Source organism: Uloborus diversus, chromosome 1, assembly GCF_026930045.1.
Source record: "Uloborus diversus isolate 005 chromosome 1, Udiv.v.3.1, whole genome shotgun sequence".
Taxonomy (NCBI): domain Eukaryota; kingdom Metazoa; phylum Arthropoda; class Arachnida; order Araneae; family Uloboridae; genus Uloborus; species Uloborus diversus.
In genome coordinates, this window is record NC_072731.1 from 214,421,264 (window position 1) to 214,440,601 (window position 19,338).

Consider the following 19,338-nt stretch of genomic DNA (forward strand, 5'->3'; position numbering starts at 1 on the left):
ATTCGTTACTTGAACCAAATATTTTACCATCGCACTTTGTAAAAAATTAAATTAAAGCGAATGACGAACTTTTTCAGAAAATGAAAATGGAGGCGAAATAGAGTACAGTTTGAGAGTTATTCGAAACAAATCGTTTTTTGTGCACTAATGTAAATTTTTATGGTTCTCTTTCAACAGCCCCGTATAGGGTGCTTAAGTCTAGATACTGCTGTATTCTTTGAATAAGAGGCATTTTCGTCAGGCCCATTATTTCGAGTCTTTTGCAAGCAATACAAATTTTATCGGAAAACAGCAAAAACCACTCCCACTTACATGTTAAAACATTAATTCTTCAAAACGGGCCTGATGTTTGTACCTAATAGAAGTTGCTTATTCTGGTGATGGTGGAGCTAATCCCCATCTAGGGATAGGATCTGGTTTAGTGAAACTAGACCAGATCCTATCCCTAGACCAAGGTCTCAGGTGGTCTCGTGAAACTAGACCAGATCCATGAGTCCAAAGATGTGCAAGAAATCCAAGAAAAGCAGTGGGCCCCAGCCTCTTCTCTGGAAAAACTCAGGCACTGAAGGATGTGATGGGGAGAAAAGGGGGGCGTCGTTGCATTTGGGGGCAAGTAGGGTAATTCTTTACGCCATCCTCAAAAACCAAGCATCTAAGGTGGCCCGTAGAAAATCTCGAGAAAGTCGTCTGATACACTCTGGATCCCTTAAATGTTAATGCTTCTCCTACGTGTCTCTGTAAGTACCATGGGTAAGAAGGGGTATACGTCGGGAGTGTATACTCCTGGCTGGGTCTCCCAAGACGTGAAGGCCGTTCCATTATGCTCAGCTAAGGTTTGCAGGTGAAGAAGCAAAGTCAGTCAGCTTAGGTCCTTAGGTCCTAACCAGGCTTGGAGTAATCGCCGATTACGTAATCGTAATCTGCGTAATCGATTACATTTTTGTGTAATTGTAATCATAATCATAATCTGTCAATGGGACACTCGTAATCTTGTAATCGTAATTTTAATCAAGTGTTTCTTGCATAATCGTAATTGTAATCTAAGTTTAGATAATCGTAATTTTGTTCCGTAATCGTGTAATCCCGACTTGCTGAAAGTGAAAACTTTCTAGTTGCGTTTCTACAATGCTATGCAGACGATGGGATCTGGACTGAGGAAAAGATAAGACTTCAATAGAAACGTACAAAGGACTAGACAGCAGAGCCTTTAGGCCCTGCTGTTAAAAGGGTTCGTTGGCGAAGGGTCATAAACATGCTGCATCTTAGTGGGTTTTGTACCCTGTAGGTGTCATTGACAGGAACGCGCAGGGTGAAGGAAAAGGAGGGTGGGACCGTATCTTTGATCTTTCAGTTTCCCCGCTTCGTGGCTAAAGGAGGGGTGAAACGGCCGTCTCTGACGTCATCGTGGAAGCACTGACTTGCGTATTTCCATAGCTCAATACTGGTTTGCATCTTCAATTTTAATTTTTCTGCTCGCACTGTTTATCGCACGGGGTCCCTTTGCCCGTGCCCTGGGCATGACATTTCCAAGAAACAGGCCCCCTTTGTTTACTTCATCTGTCGGCTCTCGCTGATTGGGTTTAGCAACCTTTTCCTCAAGAATCCAACATTAGAAGGTGGGAGGGCAATTTTTCATACTTCATTTAAATTATTTTTCAAAAACTATCCCAGTGCTTTGAAATAAATTCTTTAATTCTTAGTATTCCTTTTATTCCTTTCTATATTGTTTTCCCTTTTTCGTTTGGTGAGGGGGGGGGTGTAGTTTATAATGAATTTAAAACACAGAAGCAAAAATAAAATAACTAATGACTAAAATTAAGAGCAGCTGCAACATAGGTTTTGGTATAATTGGAAAAAAAGGGGTCAGACAGTGATAGGGGTGGACGGGCCCGCCGGCCGATGCGCCCTCAATGCACCTTCGTTATTATTATTTTCTTTTTTGCACCCTCAAATTTGTGTGTGACTTCGTTTTTTTTCATTCATTCATTCATTCTTTTTTTTTTTTTTTTTTTTTTTTTTTTTTTTTTTTTTTTTTTGCACCCCTTCAATCCTGAGCCTCTTCTTCTTCTTTTTTTTCCTTGCTTCCTCAAACCTAAGCTCAGTTTTTTTTTCATCCCTTGAACCTGTGTACCTTCGGTTTATTTATTTTATTTTACTTAATTTTTTACGGACTAAAACCTGTGCGCTTTAGGGGTGTCCCCCCCCCTTAAACCTGTGGGCTTTCGAGGTTTTTTTTTTTTTTTTTTTTGAAACCTTTGGGAGTCAAGGTTGGTTCTATCTTGGGGAATCCTGTTCGCCCATGAATAGTTATGGATTTCAGAGTGGTTTTTTAAAAATTACCTATGAATTCAAAATGTTATGCATTTTTTTCTTATTTCATAATCAGTGATGTTTATTGAATGAAATTATTTAAGAATGTAAATTAATTGGAGATTAATAAAAGATATGCATATATTTGATGACTTGTGCATCTTTTAATTTCAATTCGTATTAATTCGTATCGCTTCATAATTATTTCCGTTTTATAGTTGCGTACCTGAGTGGTTATTCTTTATTTTTTTTTTTTTTTTTTTTTTTTTTTCGAGTTTAAAATCTTCTTATGAAACATACTTACCTGTACACAAGAAGCAAAATATTTAACAAAAATTGCTTAACATAAGTTCGAAATTTCTTCAATTGAGCATCAAGTCGAAAACATGAAAGGGTTGGCGGTGCATATCTTTGATGTTCAGTTTCGTATAACGCATATTTTTCCATCTAGAGTTGCGCATATATTCTACAAATGCAATTATTTCAGTATATGTATTTATTGCAGCTTATTTCATTTATTTGAATCATAAACATCAGTAATTACATAGTTGATCATACTTTGAATGTTCATCAGTGGTATCCATTTGAAAAGTCACAGCCAATAGTTCTTGGAAATATCAGTTTAAAGTAAAGGTTTGGTCTTAAAAATATTTCATCGGATAATTTTTTTTTTTTTTTGGGGGGGGGGTATTAAAGAAACGTTATGTATCAACCAGCTTCTGATATTCCGTACTTATTCCTCTATAGTTATTTTAATATTCTGCAAAAATAATATTTTAATATATGTATTTATTGTAGTCATTTATGTACACAGCTATTTGCATTTTGAATCAACATAGTAGTTACAAAATCTTTCCATTATACACGAGTAACAGTACTTGGGAAATATCTGCTTGTAATAACAGTAATTGCTTTAAAAATGCTTCATGAGATATTTAATTTTTTTCATAAAAGACGTATAAATGAAGTATTACCATGTGGTAATCAGTTTCTGAGTATTTGTATTTTTCCCTCTATGTTGTTGTATATATTTTATAAATGTAAATATATAACTATTTTGAACTAATATAGTTGCTATATATTATTAAATTCAATCATTATTCATTGAAAAATTCGTTTTTTACTTCTTAGAATTAATATTAATAAATTATATTATTAATATTAATCATGATTCTTTCTCTCTTCTACAAGTTTTCGAAGATAAACTTTAAAGTAAATGAATAACAGTAATTTCTCTTTCAAATCAGGAAAAGATTTTTTGTAGTAGTTTACGAATTTAATGACTCAAATAGATTACCATTTTCTTCTAATAAAATTATTTTAAGTTGTAGTCAAACTTGGTTTAGTTTCATAATAATTATCGTTTGAAATCACTCATGATCAAGTTTTGTTTTTCCATTTTATTCGAATTCAAAATAATTCTCGTAAAATATGGGTGAGACACTAGTATCAAAAAAGGTAAATTAAGACACGAAGACTTATTTTTTTTATTTTTTTCCAAATTATGCTTTTATGTCCAAAAATAGGAGCGAAGCAATGCCATTTCCTATTGAAACCGTCTTAAAGTGCTCCGCGAGTGCTTCCAGAGCTACGTCACCAATTTCATTCCCCCACAACCTGTTTCGGGAGATGGTCCAAAACGCGTCCCTAAGTTGGATTGATCATCAATTTTCCTTTTCATCTGTGAATGATAGACAAACAAGCGGAGCTACCGCCTCGGAAAGAGAACAATATCAACAGTGCTGTACGAACACATGTTTTCGTTTCGACAAAGTTCTGAAAAAACAATTTTATGCCTTTGGTGTTTTTTTTTTTTTACTTTCATTGGCGGAAGAGGAGTAATTTTGTCAAAAGAAGAGCGAATTTCGATTTGCACTTCAGTGCTCATTCACACGCACTATCTTAGCGGTTCTTTGATTTTTGTGATGACATCACTCTGGTAAGGGATTTTTCAAAATATTTTCACATCTAATTTAATCTTAAATTTATGCTTTATATTTCAATGCTGATACTTTTTAATAGATATATAAGAGAAAAAAAGTTTGCATTTAAAGATTTTAAAAACATTAGTTTTAACCTTTGTAAAAACACTTGTTTTTGAAACGGAGATATAAAAATATCATTATAAAATGCTTATGCATGTGGGTGAAAAAATAATGCCTGGAAATCATAGCAAAATTTATTATACTCATTTTTACTTTTTAAAGTGCTTTCCAATTATATTGCTTTAAGAGTGTTCAAGCACCATCTTGAGGACCTCCTGACCAAAAATTTGCAATACTTTAATACGACATTAAAAAGCTGTTGTCAGCACTAACTTCTAGAATGAGTCACTATGAAGAAATGGAAGCATTTCAAGTGGCTTCATTTTTAGACCCAAGGCTCAAATGCAACTGGTACGATTCAAGCACAAAAAATAAAATAAAAGAAATTATCAAGGAAGAAATAATGTCAACAAAGACTGTCATAACATTTGCACTGAATTAGAAGATAAGGACACAAAAGATGTGTCACCAAAACAGCCTGCAAAAAAAGGGAAATTGTTCGCATTTTTAGAAATCCAGCCAGCACTTACAAAAATAATAATTCCTTAATACAGGAGAAAATCGAAAGCGAAATAAATGCGTATGAAACTAGCGCACCAAATGAGCATAATATTGATCCCCTAGAATACTGGGGATCCAATATTCATGTATACCCATTACTGAGCAAAATTGCTCCCAAGTACTTGTCAATTTGTGCATCATCTGCACCTGTTGAGCGGTTATTCAGTATTGCCTGAAAGTTTTATGCCTCACAGAGAATGAGGATGAAACATGATACATTTAAAGCATTGGTATTAATAAAATGCAATAAAAAATTGTCTTGATTGCAGTATTTATTTTGAACATTTATTTTCCTATCATTTATTTATACTATTTGAATATATTTTAATACTATGCATGTTTTGCAAAATTAAATACAAAGGGTTTTTTTTTTTTTTTCAAAAAATAGGTTGAATTAAATAATATTATAGCAAATTGTAGAGAATAGAATGTAGAAATATAGTACATAAATTTTAGAAACTGTATTGGTTGCATGAAAAATAATAATGAAAATTTAAATCATGTACAAAATGCATTATAATGTGGCAAGTCATTTGGATATAGGACACCTAATTACCTGTGCAGGATATATGGTCAAAATAGTTATGTAGCATTTAAAAGCACAATCAAAAATGATAATTTTTTAACTATGACATTGTTGCCGCAAAATAATAATGAGAATAATATAGTATATGTGTGCATGTCATTTCTTCTCACGAGTCTGTAATCGTAATCAAAATCGTAATCGGCACATTGTTATTGTAATCGGCTACATTTTTGACGTAATCTAATCGTTGCTGTAATCGTAATTACGTTTTGGCAGAGTATTATAATCGTAATCATAATTGTACTATCCTATTTTTCAAGCTGGTAATCATAATCGTAATCGATTACATTTTCTCGTAATCAACTCCAAGCCTGGTCCTAACCTCTAATCACTAACCCCTAATCACCTTAGGTCCTAACCTCTAGCCAAGGTGCTCCAGGTTTTCTGATCAACAGAAGCTGTCAAATTTTCCCTTCTTACCATGAGTCATGCTTATTCTTCGTAGCTGTTTGTTCCCGTTTTTGAGAATACGAAGTGGCGTTGCTTGTTTCAAGTGGACACCGTGTAATCATCAAACGCACTAATATTTATGTGTGTGTGTGTGTTTTTTTTTTTTTTCCAGAAATACTTAGAAATGACTTAAAATCTCAAAGTAAAGAAATACCTCTTGAAGTATTTGAAAGAGCGTGTTTCGAAGAAAATAGTCATACCCACGTTTGTATTAACTGCAAATCAAATTTATGTTTATCAGGTAACTCGGATTGAAAATTCGAACATTTTGGGAGAGTCTTCCTTAAATACAACTCTCAAAACCTTCATTTCGTTGCGTATTATGTTAGCAGAAAAGTTTGGTTATTCTTGTATCAACTTGACCCACATTAAATATAGTTGATTTCAGAAAAAAAGTATTTTTTTGAGTAGTTTTTTTTTATGTATGTGAAAAAATGTATGCCAAACAAAGGTGTCAAAACCGTTATTTGATAGGAAAATAGTAAAAGCAATTCCTTACATTTTGTTTTGTTTTGTAACATTAGTAACAAAAATTAGAAAAATCAAAATGTAAAATACGTGAAACAACTAAACTCAGTCTCTCGTATCGTGAAAACTAAGTAAAGAATTTATTACCTATACCTGACCATACTGCAAGGTAGATACATTTTCAAACAAATTGCTATTTTAAAAGAACTCCTTGCAACGTTTTGAACGATAACATATTTTAAATGTTGAAAACATCCATCATGATCAAAGGAGTAGATAAAAGATGAAGATAAATCTATTAAATTATCGATTCATTTTTATCAGGCAAGCAGTTTTTAGCATCATTATTTCGAGCATAGAGACGGCTTTTTTTTTTTTTTTTTTTTTTTTTGTACTTGACCTAGAAAGTGCTTATCTTAATCATCATTTTTTATGGAGCCTCTTCTAACATTAAAACTTTTGAAGCATATCTGTGCAGTCGAACAAATCTTGAAAACACTGTTTCTAATACAGTCGGATCCCACTACAACGCGATCCGACTTACGCGAAATGGTTATAACGCGAGTTTTTCATGAGTAATGAATTTTTTAGTGCGGACACAAATTACTCGCCTGCAACATGAAATCTTTTGGAAAAGAGCTGCGGAGAGTTAGAATGGGCTTTGTTGACACTAAATATTGGTTTTGTGAATGGACTTTCATCCCTTTAGCATCACTGAAAGCGGAAGTTCACCCAACTGTATTAGTCAAAACAACGCTTTGCTTTAGTTTATACAAATAACCGCTCCGATTCTTGACTTTTTCTTTTTTTTTCATTTTACATATGAACGTTGATAAAATACTTTCTGATAGCATTCTGATCGCGCTGCATAAACCTTCTTCATTTTTTAAATTATAAATATATTTACTATATCTATACTGTTAAGTGCTATAATAATGCTGTAGTGTACATACTGTAAGTACCGTACTGCTTTATTTTAAGTTTCTCTCCCCCATTAATCATTGATTTTGTGCTAAATTACAGAATTTTATGTCAAATAATAACGCTTTTTCTAAAATACAGAAAAAGTCGGTTCTTTGTAAAAGATACTGCAATATAGTTAATAAATAGTTTGAAACAATATGAGGGGCGTTTACAAACGTCTGAAACAATTGAGTACGCTTATAAAAAAAATTACTAAACATACCTTGTGCCACAACGCGAAATTCCGACTTACGCGAAGTGTCTTGGAACGCATCCCTCGCGTAAGTCGGGACTCGACTGTACTATATAACATATATGTTTATATGTATAGTTGATTCTCTACTTAACGACTATCAAGGACTTCAAAAAATCGTTCTTAAGTAGAATGCGTCCTTAAATAGAATGCTGCTTAAACTACGGTGTAACATCCGGGACCGTGAAATGTCGTGTTTAAATAGAAAAAGTCGGTAAATAGAGCGTCGTTAAACATAGAAACGTCGTTAAACATGGTTCTAGTTAAAGTTACCCTGTTCAGACTCCTCTGGTGACCGCTCTACACATCGGATTTCTATGAAACTAGGAACATAGATGATATAGACCATGGGGAGCAGGATTATGTAGTAAAAAAAAATAGTGTAGAATACGATTATCACCACTAAAATTCTACTGTTATTTTAATGGGAAAAATACTGTGATTCAAAAATAAAATTTTTACTGCAACATTATTGTGGTGCGAACTTAGTTTTAAAAACGTAAAAAATCCGAAACACAATTACCCCTGATAATGTCCTTACCGGTGTGTAGAGCGCTCCCCCCCCACCCCCTATATCTCCGATTTTTTAACTAGTTTTTATTATTATTGCATAACTCTGCTCCCCATGGCCTGTATAATCTATATTCTTAGTTTCATCGAAATCCAATGTGTGGAACAGTCCCTAGAGGAGTCTGAACACGTAACTTTAATTATATATATATATATATATATGTATATATATATATATATGTATATATATATATATATATATTATAATAAAAGTGAAAAATAGTATAATTTTTATCATCATTAATTTTATATAATTTGTTTAATATTTGAAATTCTGGTTGCTTAATTTTATATATATATATATATATATATATATATATATATATATATATATATATATATATATTATTTAAAGTCTCACTCATAGGTAGCACAATGGCAAGTTTTGCAATTACTCATAGGTTATTGCCATTGCTCATAGGTAGCAATGGCAATTCTATTGTTCATATTGTTCAACTTCTCATATTTACATGGTTTTCAATTTACATTGCTAATATTCTTTTTTGTTTCTTGTTGTTGTTGTTGTTTAGTACACTTGCCATCTATGAGTGAGACTATGAGTGAGTTAGTCCTAGGTGTATACTTCCAATTGCAAAAATGTTCAAAATCAGATGCAGAGTTAAGATATTGAAAGTTTGAAGCAAAAATAAAAATGAGTCAAAAAAAAAACAAAATTTTACTTTTATACGGGCCCTAGGCCCTTTAACTAATATTTACAGAAGTAATCTCCATTGAAACCTACAGTGAAGCACCGTTTATACGTTTTTGGAGGGACTATACGAAAAAAGCGTACAAACGAAAAAAAGGTATAATAGATATAGGTTAATGTGTATTAGACTTTGCAGGGACCAATTTTAAAAACGTATAATTGATAAAAACGTGTAAAAGAGAAACGTATAAACGGTGCTTCACTGTGTTCCTGACACAAAAAAACTTGACATTTGTACGACCAAAACTCGAGAAGATATTCCTGTTTGAAGTTTTAAGGGACCATACAGAAGATGAGATTGGAACTTATCACCCTCACAAAAGAATGACAGGGCATCAAAGTACGAAAAACAATGCATTTATATTTTTCATTGCAATTTTAAAATAAATGCAAATATTATGCCGTGATACGCATAAACATACAACAAAACCTCGAACAATTTGAAAATCACTCTCTATGCACACATGTAATTTTAAACACTTGTTAACCGCTATATTTTCCACCAAAAGTTGATATTGACGGCGAGTGAAAAACGGTGTAAGTCACAAAACGCTGCGTTTCATATCTCGGTGAATATTGGTAGTACTAATTTCAAATTTTTTGTGTTAGAATTGTTTTTCAATGAAGATTATTTCCCTGAACTCAAGTTAGGGGACCTGGGGCCCATATAAAAAGTTAAATTTTGTATTTTTTGACTTATTTTTATTTTTACTTCAAACTTTCAATATCTTAACTCCGCATCTGATTTTGAACATTTTTGCAATTGGAAGTGTACATTTAGGACTAACGGTTGCGAAAATAAAAGTCTTGCAGGTTAAAACGGAACACCCTGTATATATATATCTGCTCATAGTATCGGAAAAAGTAATAATAAAAATTAAATGTTTGCATTCTTCAGAAAGAAATTTTCAGAGTTAAAGTACAGAAAGAAATTACATCATATTTATAATGAACAAGTTCATGCAGAACTAATGAGCCTACTTTGCCGTGTACCAACACCAAGCTCATAAAAAACTATAGCTCTCTCTCTCTCTCTCCACTTTAAACTTTTTTGTGGCCGTACATAATTTAGTCTAACTGCTTGGAATGTTTCTCAGTAATTTCTAACTATCAATGTATTTAAAAGAAATTTATCAAGGACCGTTTATCAACATGCAGGATCAAACAGAACAGAATCACAACATAAATGACCTAACTTCAAAATTTAATGGCAAAATAAATCAATAAATAATGTGTAGAGATACTTTTTATGCTATATTTTTGAAAAGTTTTTAATTTTAAATAAAATGCGTAAATAAATAATATGAAAAAACAACGTAAATAAAGAACAAATCATCAAGAATACATTTGCGCAAAAAAAAAAAAAAAAAAAATGAGTATTTTCCTGATAATTTGTGCTATATTTGCGTCGCCTTTTTTTTTTTTTTTTTTTTCCATGCTTTAGAACAATGATTCTCAACATGTGGTCCTCTAGCAACTTTCATGGGGTCGCGAACAGCCAAAGAAAATATCTTACGAGGTCCGCTTAAGATTCGGAGGCATACCAAGTGGTCCACAGCAGGGGAAAGGTCGAGAACCACCGCTTTAGAACAAAGCATTTACAAGATTGTGAATTAATGATTTCATCTCAATTTCATTTAGTTTCTTCACTTCCATATACATAAAGCAAGCACTTTTTTTAGTCGAATAAAAAGAAATCTCATTCTTAAAAGTGGCCAAACAAAGAAAAAAAAACACTCAATAATATCAAAATTAAGAATAGAAGGGAAAATTTACTTCGTCTCAATAATCATTTCAATCCGAAAGAAATCGTCTCTCATTCTTTTATTGCGATTTAATCAATCCATCAATCTCCAACTTTCGTCAGTGTTGCGCGTCAGTGTTCGGGTGATCAGAAAATGAGTGTACATTTGAAAAAATAATAATACATGCCGTTTTACGTGGGATTTTTTTCTCGAGATCATTTAAAACTTACTTCAAATACATCAATGTCTTTATGAATGTCAAATTCTAACTAACAACAGTTTCTATCTTTCGATAAGAAATAGAAAGTTCTGTGTTGCGTGATCGGCTTCCTCTCACTAGGATTCCCTAAAAAGGTTTTGCTCAGTGCTGAAAGTGCTGAGCGACCACGACCATGATAACCTGTTACGCTTTATTGAGATCATTTTAACTCTTTTATGTCTATAGAGGTGCTCGTCATGAAATATTACTGGTTTATTTAAGAACTGGAAAATAATTTGTGACTGAATCTCGATCAACAAAAACAGTAAGATATTTTGTGAAAACCTATCCCGCTTAGAAAAGTTTAAATAGTGTTTTCCCCCCAAATTGTTCGATGGAGATGAATGTGTTCAAGTTCTGGGAGGGGTTTTAACCTTAAAACCCTTTCCGTGGCGTACGCAATACCATAATAATGGTACACTTAGTTTGTTGCATTAATTGCTACAAGATCAAAAATCAAAATTTTCTAAAGTAATCCTTCCTAATAGTCCCTAATAGACTTAAGTATATACAACATCACAGTAGATTACTCTGTTTCTAGTGTGGTGTTGATCTATAACGGGGCCAAGTAAAGAGAAATGTGACTTTTTTCATGAATTACGTAATAATTTGTTCATATGTGCTTTGATATTTTGTTTTTGGAATGTCTCAAATTAATAGGTTTTGCAATCTTCGTATTAAGAAGTTTCGCTTTTTGAACCACTTAAAATTTCTTCAAGAATGTAGACGCAGGAATTCTTTGAAATGGAACTTACCACGTTCTCTAAAAATTGATAAAGTTATTTTTCGGTCGAAATTGGCTCTACTTAGAGCTTCGATCCAAGAAACTAGGAAACGCCTCTCGTTTATTGAACGTGAACTCTATGATTTGCATCTCTCTATATCAAATTCTATTTCTGATTTTGATTATTTTAATAGAACTTCTTGGTCTAGAACCCTTCGTTCTTCGGAGAATCATCACGTTGTTTTGAAAAAGAAATTAGCTAAACTTTGTAGAAATTCGAAAGTTGTTCCTTCGGAAAATTTACCAATGGTAAATAAAAATGTTGTCGTTAATATTTCAAGTGTTCCTTTAAACAGTTCTCAAATTAATGCTCTAAAATGCAATGATAACTTTGCTCTGGCCAGCAAACCTTCTTTTTCTAAGCTTATTGCTCCTATTGAGAAAGCTTTTAAATTTAGTGCCTTATCATCCAATCAAAAAGATTGCGTTAGGCATCTTATTGCTTCTAATGTGGACTTTAATTCTAGAATTTCCAATCCCGTCTTTAGTAATACTGTTAGTCGTACTGTAAAGAATTTAACTTCTAATTCAGATATTGTTGTTACCAAAGTTGACAAGGGTGGTCAAATTGTTGTTCTTGACAAATCATCTTATGTTGACAAAACTAATGATTTGATTTCTTCTGGTCCATACTTAGAGATTTCTAAAGATCCAAGTGAAAATGAGTTAAAGGCTATTTGAGCCGCTCAGAAGCCAATGCGGTTAAGTCCAAAACACAAAAATTGAGAAAATTAACGTTTTTTGATACATTAGTTTTTAAAATTCTTGGTTTATTAATTTAATTAGAAAAGTGTATAAAATCTTTTTTCGAAATGTAAACTCTGCAAAAAAACAAGATATGTACAGGATGTGTAAATAAAAACGAAAGTATTTATTAAAATAATGACAGCATCTTAAAAATTTTAGGACTTATACCTTTTGGCAGATGAAAAATATAAGAAATTTATGTAAAAATAATAAAATAACATTTATTGTCATAAGTTTTATGTTTATTCATCATAACAAAAACCATCTTCTTACAAGTTATTTAAATGTAAATCTTGATCTCCCTGTGTTGTCCTTAATGTCCTGTAAAAGTAGTGTTTAATTGGAGGTATATACTTTACTGAACATATGATGTCTTTTTTTGTTTCTCTTGAAATTGTTCTGAATATAGGTTGAGTTATATTTTTTAAATTTACTGGCTTACCTTTTTTTTATATATTTATTTAAAATCAATTACATGAAAGGTATCATCCTCGTCAAAATTATGTTTGAACTTAATGCTGCTTGGGTTCCAATTTTATGCATCTCAAATTAAGCCAATTGACTGTTAATCCACTTGTTGATTTTTTTCTGCTGGTAACAGCTTCTTCCAATGGTCTTGTGAAAAGAAATTCTCATGGATTCTTTTCGACAACTCTGAAAGGGTTCTTCCTTTTACTATTTTGTATTATATGATACCAGCCACTAGGTTATAAATATACAGAATTTTTTTGCATAAGCTTCTATAACTGCAAAAACAGCATCATTGGGCAAATAACTGTGCCCACTTAATAAAAATTTAAGCTCAATTGATTCAGCCTTGATGTCTTCACTCTGAACCAATTTCATTAAACTGAACGCAGTTTTTATATTTCGATTCTGTCCTGAACATGAATCTGAATACATTATAATTTTTTGAAAATCCTTTGCGTACAATTTAATGTGTTTAGATAAACACGATGACATTTCTTATAAACCCCGCGATGCTTGGGTTATAGGCCAAACATACATGTAGCCCTCGTTAGTCTTTAAATCATGGCAACCAAGATTGTATACAAATAAGTTTCTCTTTTAATAAGCCACTGATGTGGCTAGTTTCGGAAATGGTAATGCTTTTTCGAAATCAAAACTGAACATGCATATTTCGTCTGAAGCTCTTAGTCGATCATTAGCCATACTATTACGGGCAATTTCTGCACCTCGCAAGTGTTCGTCATGTTCAACTTCAGCTGCATTTTTTTCTTCATCTATTGTAGATTGTTTTTTTATTACCAAATAATCGGATGTTGCACAAGTATCTTTCGAAGTTTGTTTAAAATGTAAGTTAAATTTTGTCGAAAATATATGGTAATAAAACTTTTCCTTTACTGGTACAATTTGCTTTTCATTACATTGTTCGATATACAGGTTATACATTTTTGCAATAGAAAAATCTGAATTCAAGTATCTGCCACTGGGATTATGACTTCTTGTATAATGAATTTCTTGTTTTTCAGTGTTGCCAACAAATATCGAAAGAAGAATAATAATTTAATTTTTATTTCAAAGTTGATGTAAAAAAATATTAATAAAAGGTGGACTTATTCACAATGGCTTCTGAAATTATTATACAACATGTTCAGAAGCTATTAAAAAAAGGGCTGTCTAACCTAGAAAAAAATAACCAACGAGTAAATCCTTTAACAACTAAGAAGATTAACATTTATTTTATCAAAATTTCCAAAAATCAGAAAATATCCAAAAATGGACTTAACCGCATTGGCTTCTGAGCGGCTCATTTCTTCTGCTGTCAAGTCTGTTCAGTCTATTCCATTAAATGTTAAACGCTCTGTTATTTCTTCTATTGCTAATTGCGCTAGGTTTTATGCTTTACCTAAGGTACATAAAGCTGGCATTCCTTTCAGGCCGATTGTTTCCAATATTGGTATGGCTTCTTATAAACTTGCAAAATATTTAGTCTCTGTGTTCTCTCCTCTTATGAGTCATAATGTATTCACTGTAAAAAACTCGATCGATTTTGTAAAAAAAATTCAGAATTGCGTTCCAAATAATTCTTTTATGGCTTCTTTTGATGTGAACTCATTATTTACGAACATTCCGGTCGAGGGTTCATTGTTATGCCTTCAGAGTAGACTGTCTGAATTTCATTTTACCTCTAAGGAAAATGAGGATTTAGTTTTCCTTACTCATACTTGTCTAAAGCAATGTTCCTTTGTTTTTCATGGTAAATTTTATACAATGTCGGATGGTTTGGCAATGGGAAACCCACTTAGCCCTATCCTTAGTGATATTTACATGCATTACTTTGAGCTCAAGTTGTTTCAGAAACTACAGTTTCAATTCTATGTTCGCTATGTTGATGACTGTTTTGTTCTTATGCATTACGATCAACTAAGCATTGATGATGCTTTATCTATTTTAAATTCCATTGATCCTCATATTCAATTCTCTTGTGAAAAAGAACAGAATAATTGCCTTCCATTTCTGGATGTTCTCGTTTTTCGAACTGAGTCCGGTTTGGAAACTACAGTTTATCGCAAACCTTTTGCTGTTTCATTACCCCCACATAGATTATCGTCTCACCCTCCTAATCAAAAATATTCAGCTTTCAACACATTTGTTTATCGTGCAATAAATATTTGTTCTTCACCTGAGCTTCTTAATGCGGAACTTAACTATTTAAGAGCTGTGACTGTCGATAGAGACTATCCGCCCACCTTAGTTGATTCCATTTATAAAAAACTTTGCAAAAAATCTCAAAATATTGTTCTTAATAGAACTTTTAACACTAAGAATTTAGTTGTTCTGCCTTTCTTCCCTGGTATTAGTTTTCAGGTTGCTAAGATTCTGAAGCGATTCCAATTCCAAACTTTCTTTCTCTTCTCTTAAAGATTCTATTCATCCTCTTAATTGTTGTGGGATCTATAAAATTGTTTGCAATTGCGGACTCGGATACATCGGACAGACCCGCCGTTCTTTGAAATTTCGGTTAAAAGAATATCGAAGCTATGTGAGAAAACAACAACTGAATAAATCCAGTATTGCCCAACACTGTTGGGAATCGAATCACTCTTTTGATTTTAACTCTTATCAAATTATCCAAAAATGCCCTAATTCGTTGGATCTTGATTTTTGGGAATCTTTCCACATCCTGAGGAACCGTTCTAATTTAGTTAACGATTTTACTGCAATTCCCTATTTTTCTTCTGTGTGGACTCCTTTGTTAAAATTGGTTTAGTTTTTCTATTATTTTCATGTAAACGTCGTACATTTTTTAATTTTATTTTTTTCATTTTTTGCTTTCTTATTTCGTTTTGTGATTAGCTAATTCCAATACGTTTATCCTTCACTTTGTTTTTCCTGCATTCCTCCATTTGATACATTGCTTCCATACATAGTTTTTCCCGCTGGTAAATTTATTGCTAATTTATTCAGAGTGGTTTCATTTGGACTTTTTGCATTGTTTATGTGTTTTCTTGGAAAATTTATTACTTAACGGTTTTTTCCTGATGGAATTATATAATAAATTTTGCCTCCAGGTGTCATTTTATTTTTTTGTTTTGTTTAATTTCTATTTTTTGATATTTATACTATCTCCTGTTCCACCGTGTTGCTTTTCTCGGATGACTTTTCATCCAGAAGCTCACATTTCTTTGCATTGAAAAAGGTGTTCCTTGTAACACCGAAACACGTGTCTGCAATATTTTGCAATTTTTGTGCTTTATGACGTTGGATTACTGATTTTTTGAATCTTCAGCACAAAGGTATTTATTCGTTATTCGTTATTAAGCATAGACCAATTTGAAAACTTCTTTTTTTTTTCTCGTTTGAAAAAGTATATACTTCCCAGGTGATCCCATAGTCATCAGGTCAGTATCCGAAGTTGGGATCCTTGAAAAATCAAGAAAACTCTTCAAATTCTATGGGCGGAGTTAAAGCGATTTCTGTTGTTTTTTAGTGACTTGTGAATTTTTTTCGGAAAGCATATTTTGATAAAGTCAAACTGATGAAGACATTTCCCACTAACGGACAACACTTCCGGTCAAGTGACACCGTGACAATAGACCGCTATTCAGAGGTACAAATATATACAGTGAGCGCCGGGTAATTGAATCAGTGGTTAATTGAATCAGCAGCTTTAATGAATCAAATCCTCTAAAACAGAACGGAATCTAGCTTTAGCATTGAAAAACTGCCGGATATCTAAAGCAAACACGCCGCTTAAATGAATTAAGCGTATGTGACTAACCATTTCCCGCAAATACTTGGTGCATTCGTGCATTCTCTTTTTTTTTTTTTTTGCCTTTTATTAATAAAATAAGGTTTTTTTCTTTCCCCCCTGTAAATAGTGAAAGGAGACAGGGTGTGGCCCACTTTTAGGGATATTTTTCTCGGGAAAGGGTAAACAAATCAGTTTCAATGGCGTCGATGAAACTTCTGCACTCTAGGCTTTGATGCGCAAACATTGGAGCAATGAGTTATGAATTCTGAAGACTACAGGTAGTTTTATGATATATTGAAAAAAGAATGTATAATTTAAATCACTAGCTATTGTTAGCAATCAATAGCAGATACATTGTTATGAAGCAGTTAAGTTAAAATTTGAGTTTTGTAATTGCGTTTTTATTTTGTTATATGATAAAATTCTTTAAATAATCAAAGGATGAATATTTTGAGTGAATAGCATGCATTTAATGATACATTATGACTAAACTAACAATAAATTGTTTGACTAAAAAAATAAATCAGGTTCTCTCAAATTGTATGTAGAATTAAACACTTAAAAATGTTTAAACAATTTTGCTTCATTTTGCTTTATTGAAACAAAACTGATTAAGACAAACGTGATTCAAATAAGCGGCGGTTACTGTAATATATATACAGTGAACGCCGGTTAATTGAATCAGTGGTTAATTGAATCAACCGCTTTAATGAATCACATCGTCAAAAACAGAACAAAATCAAGCTTTACTGAATCAGCCGCTTTATGGAATCAAATTTGTTTGCAACAAACGTGATTCATATAAGCGGCGGGCACTGTATATTATTACTTTCCAACAAAATTTGCAAACGCGCTTTATTCAAAATAACAGACCGAACTGCCAATATTAATACAATAGTTCAACTTCATGGATATAGGGAGCCCCCCCCCCCCTTCCCTTTCCCGCTCCCTCTCCGAAGGTGGCTGCGCTAGTAGGTACATGAATAATGAAAATATCGAACTATTTTTAATATTATCAGAACTCGTGTCCAACACTTTGGCTCACTTTTAAATGCATTTCAAATTCAAACTATCTCGAAACTGAATAAATCTCCTTTGATTATCTCGCAACATTTTTTTTTTTTTTTTTTTCATTTCTTGTCAGCATTCATCCGAAAACACCGACATAAGGAAATAGATGCATAAATTGCTTGCGAGCATAGCAACACGAGCCTCTATCCTTGGCACGCTTTCACTTTCTAACTTTCTCGCCAAACTTGGCGAAAACTGCTCTGGTAACCTGAACGATCAGCTGAGTACGGGTAGCTCACGAAGCAGTCTGCCGCATCCAGCAGATGTATGTCTCGATTTTCGTAAGGAATCTGACTGCTTTATTAAAATTGTCGCATGTTCGAATCATTCCGCCTGTGGTGCAAGGGGGCAAACATCCGCATGTGGTTCGGTTTCTTTCAAAAAGCATATCATAAACATTGCTTAAGCAATGTTTAATCGAGCAGGAAACTGATGAATTTCTCCTCTGATGTGTTTTGCGAGTGATGTTTGCGTTTATTTACATTGGAAACTCCTTTTTTATTGGAAATCACCAACATAAATAATTGCGATACAACAGAAGAAATGGTGAGTTTGTATTTTGAAAATTCATTCTTCGAAATTGCACTGAATGCTTGGGCAAATTTTTAGCAAAGTATTTTGATTGTATAAGTGTTATGCAATTTTTAAAAAGTCCTACAAAATAATTGTTGTCTAGCCAGCTCAAGAGTTATGAAAAAATTTTTTAAGGTTTACATAGAAATGAATGTTGAATTTGGTGCACTTTGAGCGTGAAATAAAATACTTGGAAATCTAATTAAGAATTGCAATTTTAAGTAGATGTAGTACTTGAATTTTTTCGGAAACATTAAAGTGTTTTGTGTTTATCATTAAGCGGCGTTTTAGTACATGTTTCTAAAAAGTAATTAATTCTATTTTCTCTAATCTTATTTTACAATTAAGGAAGCAAAATTTTAAGAATTTTAAGCAAAGCAACCAAACAATTCACATGATCGATAGCTATCTACATCACTTGCACAAATTTTCAAATAAAAAAATATTTCCATGCCAGTGAATATAAACCGGATCTATCAATTTCTGTAAAAATATTAAAGACTAACTTTAAAATAAAGCAAGGTTTTAAGTATGTTCCATCGAAACATAAAGTCAGTTAATAATATGATGAAATATTATTTTTATAATTATTTTGCAAAATGTATCGTTGCAAAGATTGTAAAAATTATATGCGGGAAAAATAACGTTATGAAGTGCTAATTCAGGGGTGCCTCCCCCCAGGAGCAAAAACGCACCCCCTCCCTAAATATCGTAAATCTAACCCCCCCCACACACACACCAAAAAATACCCCTCAAAACAACCCCCCAAAAATTTCAATGGCGCAATCAGCACCATGAATCCCCCTCCCCCCAGGTGGGCACCCGACTCATCTGCAAAACAAATTGCATCCACGTGTCCAACATCCCTGAAGCTCACATCTTGACATTGACTAACGGGTTCCGTTAACAGCTTTGCGTCGATAAAGTCTCCTGCTTTCCACAAAACACATTTACAGGGGCGTCCCAATGGGAGGTCACTGTGACCTCCCAAAAATTTCATAATGCGGCAAATTTTGAGGTAGTAT